This window comes from Peromyscus eremicus, chromosome 3 (assembly GCF_949786415.1).
Source record: "Peromyscus eremicus chromosome 3, PerEre_H2_v1, whole genome shotgun sequence".
Classification (NCBI taxonomy): Eukaryota; Metazoa; Chordata; class Mammalia; order Rodentia; family Cricetidae; genus Peromyscus; species Peromyscus eremicus.
Window position 1 is genome coordinate 58,459,739 of NC_081418.1, and position 7,915 is coordinate 58,467,653.

Here is a 7,915-nt window from a genome sequence, read left to right on the forward strand (position 1 = left end):
GCCTTTGCAACTAGACAGTATTTATCATGGTCAAATCTCTGAAGGGATCCTTTGAGATGCTGATATACGAAGCTGTGAAGATGAAGCCTAAGCTGCAATAGAGGTACTAGGATATTAGAGTTGCCAGGAGCATTGAATGTCTGTCAAGGAAGCCTACAGGCACGGAGTATTGCTGGCCCAAGAGAAGTCATGCATGCTACAAAAAACAACAACAACAAGGTTATGGTTGGGAAGAGGAACCTGTTGGAACCTACTGCAGCTCTGATATTGCTACCATGTGCCCTAGATGCTAGATTTGGGGCTGTGGCATTTACCATTGGTCCTGTGGGGTTTGGGACTTGCTGTCCTCATGTTTGAAATGACATTGTTTACTTTGTGACATTGTGTATTTGAAATATGTTAATTTATTTTTTTCATTTTACAGAGACTCACAGCTGTGCGATTGCATCTGGACTTGGACTCTCAAATGGTATTAGAATCATTTAGACTTTGGGGAGTCTTGAACTTGGAAAAGGCACTTTGTGTTATACAATGACCCTGAATCTCTGGGGCAAGGGTTGAATGTTATGGTTGGAATCTTGGTTGCCCTCCATGGGCTCATGATTTGAATACTTGGTTCCCAGCTCATGGCACTGTTTTTAGGACCTTTAAGAGATGGGGTCTAGCTGGCAGAAGGGTGGGGCCTCTAAGTTTACACCTGTTCTGCCTCTTGCCTTGCTGTCTGCTTCCTGCTCCACCCTGCTGTGAGAAGCCTGTCATGTGCTCCTGTCTCCATGAACTCTGCCGTGCCTTCCCCACCATGAAGAACTGAACTCTAAATCCATGAGACCAAATGAGTGTCCCCTCCCTTATGCTAGTTTAGTCAGATGAAATGGTCGCAGTGACACAAAATAGAAATGACGCTGAATTACAACAGACAGTACCTTAAAATTTGCTTGCCAGGGCAATACACACCATCTCACTAGACCATGGACAAGCCCTGAACATGCACAACCACATACTAGGGGTAAGGTATGGAAGCTGCTGTAACAGCAAGGTTACAGGCAAAGTAACAGCCTGTGGTGGTTTGAAAGAAAATGGCCCCCAAAGGGAGTGGCACTATTAGGAGGTGTGGCCTTTTTGGAGGAAGTGTGTCACTGTGGGGGCAGGCTTTGAGATCTCTTTTCTTTTCTTTTAATTAATTAATTAATTTTTAATTAAGAAACTTTCCATTCATCCTACATATCAGTCACAGATTTCCCTGTCCTCCCTCCTCCCACCCCCCCACTCCCCAGCCCCCCAACCCATCCCCCATTCCCACCTCCTTCAAGGCAAGGTCTCCCATGGGGATTCAACAGAGCCTGGTACATTCAGTTGAGGCAGGTCTAAGCCCCTCCTCCCTGCACCAAGGCTGTGCAAAGTGTCTCACCATAGGCACTAGGCTCCAAAAGGCCGGCTCGTGTACTAGGGACAGGTCCCAGTGAGGTCTCTTTTCTCAAGCTTCACTTAATGTGACAGTCAGTGGACTTCCTGTTGCCTGTAAGATGTAGCACTCTCAGCTCCAGGACCATGTCTCCCTGCATGCTGCCATGCTCCCCTTCATGATCATAATGGACTGAACCTCTGAAACTGTAAGTGAGCCCCCCTCAATGAAATGTTTTCTTTACAAGAGTTGCCGTAGTCATGGTGTCTCTTCACAGCAGTAGTAAACCTAACTAAGACACAGTCCCAGGCTGTGTATTGCTCAGGGGATAAGATATACTGGCAGAAGAAGGAATTTATTTAATTGGTTCACTACTAAACTAGTCAGAGATGTCACACAGTATCTTCATCTGTCAAAGACCCATTAGCCCCCAAGGATAGTAAAGTCAAGAGCAACATCTAAAAGTAGCCAATGTAGTCTCTCAGATCTACTTGAGGTGGGGGGTGGGGTAGTGAAACAGAAAATGCAGAATACAGGGTTTTCTTATGGGATGTTCTGAGGTTCCTCAAAGCACTGGACCTTGACAGGTTTCATGAGGTCCTAGATCTCTAGTTATTCCACACGATGTAGCATCTCCTCTCAGGACAGAGTTGTCAGGTAAATGGCTGAAGGAGGCTTTGGGGGAATCTAATGGGGATATCTATAGAGCATGGCTGGATACTATGATTGCATTTTTTAAAAGTTTAGAACCTTCAGTCATCAAAGAATACAGTCTTTGACATCATTCAGATGTGGGGACTGAAGGGAGTTTCTACTGTTGATTAGATGAGCAAGACACAATCAACAATCTATCCCCTGGCTTTCCCATCCCCAAATCTGAGGAATCCTTCTACATTATGATAGGAAGTCCCTCATATCTTAGCTACATTTGAATTGACCACCTGTGGATCCAGGTCTGTCTCACTCCACTGAACAACAGATTTTTAAATTGTTCCAGATATGACATTTTAAACAGGAATTGAGTATAGTCATAAAACTCATTAGACTTATTTAAATTTATACTCTTCTAATTTCATACAATTTGTAAAAATCCTCCTCTACATATGCTATCTATAATTCCCTGGTGTCAATTAGCTAGCTAAAATGGTTTTGGAATATCTGCAGATCACAGAAGTTGGAGAAGAATGCAACTGGAACACTGAGCTCTGGCTCTGGCTGTGGTCTCCAAGTGTGAGACCATTTCCCACTGCAAAGCAAGTCTGCAGTCCATCTGGTTGGCTCAGAAGGGGCTGGTTTGGCTGACAGAGAGATCATATAGAGCTATTGATTTGGTTAAGACTTGAGTTGTCCCAATGCTCTCATAAATCCACACTGCCATCACTGAAGCTCCACATTCTTAATCATTGCCTTTTTTTCAGCAAGAAAAGTGAAACCATGGAAGCTATCGATGTCCTCGATACGGACATCTGTGGAAACACAGAGGTAGTCATTGACAGAACCATGAGTTCATGGCACACCATGGAAGATTGATGGCCTAGATTCATGAAGTGGGCAGGACTCAAGGGAACAGGGTGTCAACAAGCCACTAGCTGCTCAGTGAATACCGCCTCAGCCTTTGGTCCTTGTTATTACTTGAGCTCTGCCTCTTTGGGGATGATTCCAAAACCACCCACCTCTGTGTGACTTATTCACCACTCAGGGATCACATGGTGGGAAGAACGTAAGACAATTACTTGTTGCACTGGATAGTTTATGTGACCCTCTTGGAGAGGCCACCATACATAAATGTTTGGCCCAACACAGTTGTGTTGTCTGTCAAAGCATGTTTTGTTTGTGATCTATATTTTAATCGGTAGACTTTGAGTAAATCCTACTCTCCTTAATATCAATGAGTCTCTGCTCTAGCAGATGCCTTAGGAGGAAAGACCTGAAGTCTCTGGGGAAGGTTGAGATGAGCCTGCTGGCTGGAGCTGACCCCACCTTCCATGTCACCTCTACCTAGTCTCTTTCCCATGGAGTTGCTTTGCAAACATGAGACTTGTCCTCCCTGCAGCTGTGTGAGCCACTTGTTAAAATCCCGGACGGTGGTGGCGGCGGCGGCGGCGGCGGCGGTGGCGGCGGCGGTGGCGGCGGCGGCGGTGGTGCACATGCCTTTAATCCCAGCACTCGGGAGGCAGAGGCAGGTGGATCTCTGTGAGTTCGAGGCTAGCCTGGTTTACAGAGAGAGTTCCAGGACAGCCAAGGCTACACAGAGAAACCCTGTTTAGAACACCTCCCCCCGCAAAAAAATTCCTCTCTACAAACACACGCATACTCACATTTATACCCTATCAGTTCTGTTTGCTCTGGACAGCCATGACTAACACACCCATGCAGCACGTTTACCACCATTGTCTTTCTTAACCAGATGCAGGGTCCTGTCTCCACCCGGACTGACCAGTGAATAAATGGTCCATGGCCCAGTGGGCATAATTCAGACTCAAGATATTTTGTACATTGAGGGGAAAAATAGGGGTACCTAAACTTGAACCAGGGACCTATTGATCTGTGACCAAATGCTTTACCCCTGAGCTACACCCACTTTAGTGCAGCCTCCCCTTAGGACCTATCCATCCATGACAGCACACCAGACTACAGTGGACTTCTGCTCCACTGGTTGCTTGGTGGCTCTGGGGACTGGAAAGCTCTGTACTACAGTCTCTTCTTTCCTCCCCAACCTTACTTAGCTGCCAAAGCCCCTCTGTCTTGGGGTGTGGTGAAGGCACCAGCCAAAGCCCCTCTGTCTTGGGGTGTGGTGAGGGCACCAGCCTTTCATCTGGAAAGTGTGCCCTACTGTGATTTATTCCCTCCCAGTCCACATGTGGTAGTCAGGACAGGAGCTGTTGGATTAGGTCTATAGTGAACCTCTTAACATTGCCTATTCTCTTAGATACTCCACAGCCTCAGGGGGCGCTCCTTAATTCACGCCAGCGTTCATTCACTCAACACTCACAGAGCTTCACAGGTACTGGTCCCTGCTATCTAGGTCGCAGAAATAGAGACAATAAAACATTTTTCTTGTTCTTCAGAGTTTTGTCACAAAATAGGGAACAAAGCCATGGACCAAAATATTTCCACAGATGTGGGAGGCTGAGCAGAGCCCACTGAGAGCTGAGAGTCCTGACTTCCTCTGATGATCAACAGTGATATAGAAGTATAAACCAAACAAACCCTTTCCTCTCAAGTTAAATTTTTCATGGTGTTTCATCACAATAGTAACCCTAACCAAGAGGTTGGTACCAGGTTAGTGGGGTATTGCTGTGACAGACCTGACCATGTGGATTTGGGGAAGGTTGCAGAAGGACTTTGGAACTTTGTGTAAGAAAAGTCACCGAGTGTTCAAAGCTTTGTGAACTGTTCTGTGGGAGCTTGGAAGAAAAAAAATGTCAACAGAAATACAGACAATGGAGGCCTGGATTGTGAGATTCTAGAGCAGTGGTTCTTAACCTTCCTAATGCTGTGATCCTTTAATATCGTTCCTCATGTTGTGGTGACTCCCCACCATAAAATTATTTTCCTTGCTACTTTATAATTGTAACTTTGCTACTGTTTGAATAGTAATGTAAATATTTGATATGCAAGACATTTGTTATGCAACCCTTGTGAAAGGATCATTTGACACCCCCCAAGGGGTCATGGCCCACAGGTTGAGAAGCACTGTTCTAGAGGGACTTTTAAAAGTTACCTAAAGACTGTCAAGGCTAGTTGCTATTTTGAGTTGAGGATCAGTGGTTCTTGTCAGCGGGGCTAAAGAATCAGCTGTGGTTAACAAGAGACCAGAACCACTGAAGTGAAACAAACCTGTGTTTTTCTGGGACAGTTGATGCTGGTCAGCTGGGGCTGGAAACTAGGGGTGACTAAGAAGAGAGCAGCATTAGTGAGGTGAAGTCTTCTAGGAAGTGTTTCCTCAGAGTCAGCACACAGACGCTGTGTTCCAGAGGTGGCCAAAGTTGTAAGTCACCCAGGTGGTGCTGGTTTTGAAGGCAAGAAGGGGTCATGGAGAGCAGCTGAGGCTTGGCACTGTGAGAGGCCGGGAGAGGCCACTGGTGAAGGCCCAGGACTGAAGGGGTCATGCGGAGAAGTTGAGGCTTGGCACCGTGAAGAGAGCCCAGGAGAGGCTGTTGGTGAAAGTGCAGCCCAGTTGCATGAGAGAGCCCAGCCTTTTGGAGATGCCAGTACCATGGGTTGATCACCAAGAACAGTAGCAGCAGTGGAGTGGAGGAGCCAGCCAGAGCCTAGAAGACAAGCTGTGTGTGCTGCAGAGGGCGGAGCCCGAGAAGACCTATGCTTCTTGGAAGAGCCCAGGTTATCTTGAGTGAATTTCAGATATTGGTCACTGAGTTGTTTATATTGCTGTAGTTTTGTTTTGTTTTGTTCAGATTGCAACTGTGCCCTGGTTCTCCCCTTTCGAGGTAAGAAAGTATTTTGTTTTATTTTTGATTTTACAGGAGTCCACAGCTGGGAGACTCTAAACTTTCAAAAAAGATTTTGGAGTTCTACAGACACTTTGGATTTTAAAAGAGAATGAATATTTTTAAAGAAACAACTTTTAAAGCGTTTGAATTTGTAAGGCTTTAGGACTTTTTTTTTTTTTTTTTTTGGTTTTTCGAGACAGGGTTTCTCTGTGTAGCTTTGCGCCTTTCCTGGAACTCACTTGGTAGCCCAGGCTGGCCTCGAACTCACAGAGATCCGCCTGGCTCTGCCTCCCGAGTGCTGGGATTAAAGGTGTGCGCCACCACCGCCCGGCCGCTTTAGGACTTTTTAAATTTGTAAAATGTTTTATATTGCGATTTTTTTTATTAATGTATGATCTTGGGAATGAACAAGAAAAAGTGATGGCTCGATAGTGATGTGTTCGTGTCAATTGATAAGAAGTCAGCTGTGTTGTCTAGTTTAATGCTAATTTGACACAAGCTAGAGTCATCAAAGAGGAGGGAGCCTCAATTGAGAAAATGCCTCCATAAGATTGGGCTATAGGCAAGCCTGTAGGACATTTTCTTAATTAGTGATTGATGTGGGAGGGCCTGGCCTATTGTGGGTGGAGTCACCCCAGGCTGGTGGTCCAGGGTTCTATAAGAAAGCAGGCTGAGCCAGGCAGTGGTGGTGCATGCCTTTAATCCCAGCACTCGGGAGGCAGAGCCAGGTGGATCTCTGTGAGTTCGAGGCCAGCCTGGGCTACAGAGTGAGTTCCAGGAAAAGGCGCAAAGCTACACAGAGAAACCTTGTCTCGAAAAACCGAAAAAAAAAAAAAAAAAAAAAGAAAGCAGGCTGAGCAAGCCTTTCAGCAACACCCCTCCATGGCCTTTACATCCGCTTCTGTCTCCAGGTTTCTGCCGTCTGAGTTCCTGCTCCAACTTCCTTCAATGATGGACTGTGACATGGGCGTGTAAGCCAAACAAACTCTCCCCAACTTGTTTGGTCATCGTGTTTCATCATAGCAGTAGTAACCCTAAGACAATTACCTTTAGCAAAAGGAATGTGTCTCATGTCAAACTAGTGATGTCACCAGAAAACACTGAAACAAGTTCTAGGCAAGAGTGGTGATCAGGAGGCAGAGGCAAGTGGATCTCTAAGTTTGAAGGCAACCTAGTCTACATAAAGAGTTCTAGGCCAGCCAGGCCTATATAGTGAGACGTGTTTAAAAAAGTAGAGGGGAGCACTGGAGAGAGAAGGCTCTTGTTGTTCTCAGCACCCACATGGCAGCTCACAGCTGATCTGATGTATTCGGGTCTCTGGCAGCACTGCTCACATGTGGTGCACAGACATACATGTAGACAAAATATTCACATACATAAAATAAAAAGAACAAGTCTTTAAAAATAAATTCTTTTAAAGAAGTGCTGATCAGAGGGACTAATAAGCAGAACACTGAATCAAAAGAGACCATTTTCCTGAGGCTGCCATGGCTGGGGATGGGAGCTCCCCCTCATCTGCTTTTGGCGGGTTGCTGGTTCAGTGCCAGTTGCTGGACCACGTGGGTCAAAAAGACCATCGTAGGGCTGGGGATATAGCTCAGGGGTATACGGTAGTGTGCTTGTCTAGCATGTGGAGGCTCCAGGTTCAATCCTCAGCCCTACATGGGGAGATAATTGGAGAATTTTAAGTTTGGCAACCGAGCAAGTACCAGGTGAAAGTTCCCAGATTTGAACCAGTGGAGTTAAAACCCTTTTCCTGACTGGGGTTCCTCCTCAGCATATTTCACCTATCCTGTCAGTCATCTTGGTGTCTGTGACAGATACCCAAAAGAAGATACATAAAATGAGGGTATATTTACTCTGGTTCACATTTTAGAGGTTTCAGTCCATGTTCTGTGGTGAGACAGAGTATAATGGTAGAGAGAAAGGATGTGATGGAGGAGAGCAGTCCTCTTCACCACAGGCAAGAAGCAGGGAAAGACAGACAAGAAGAGGCAGGACACAAGGAATATCTTTCCAGGCCATGTCCCAATGGTCTACTTCCTCTATGAAGCCCATC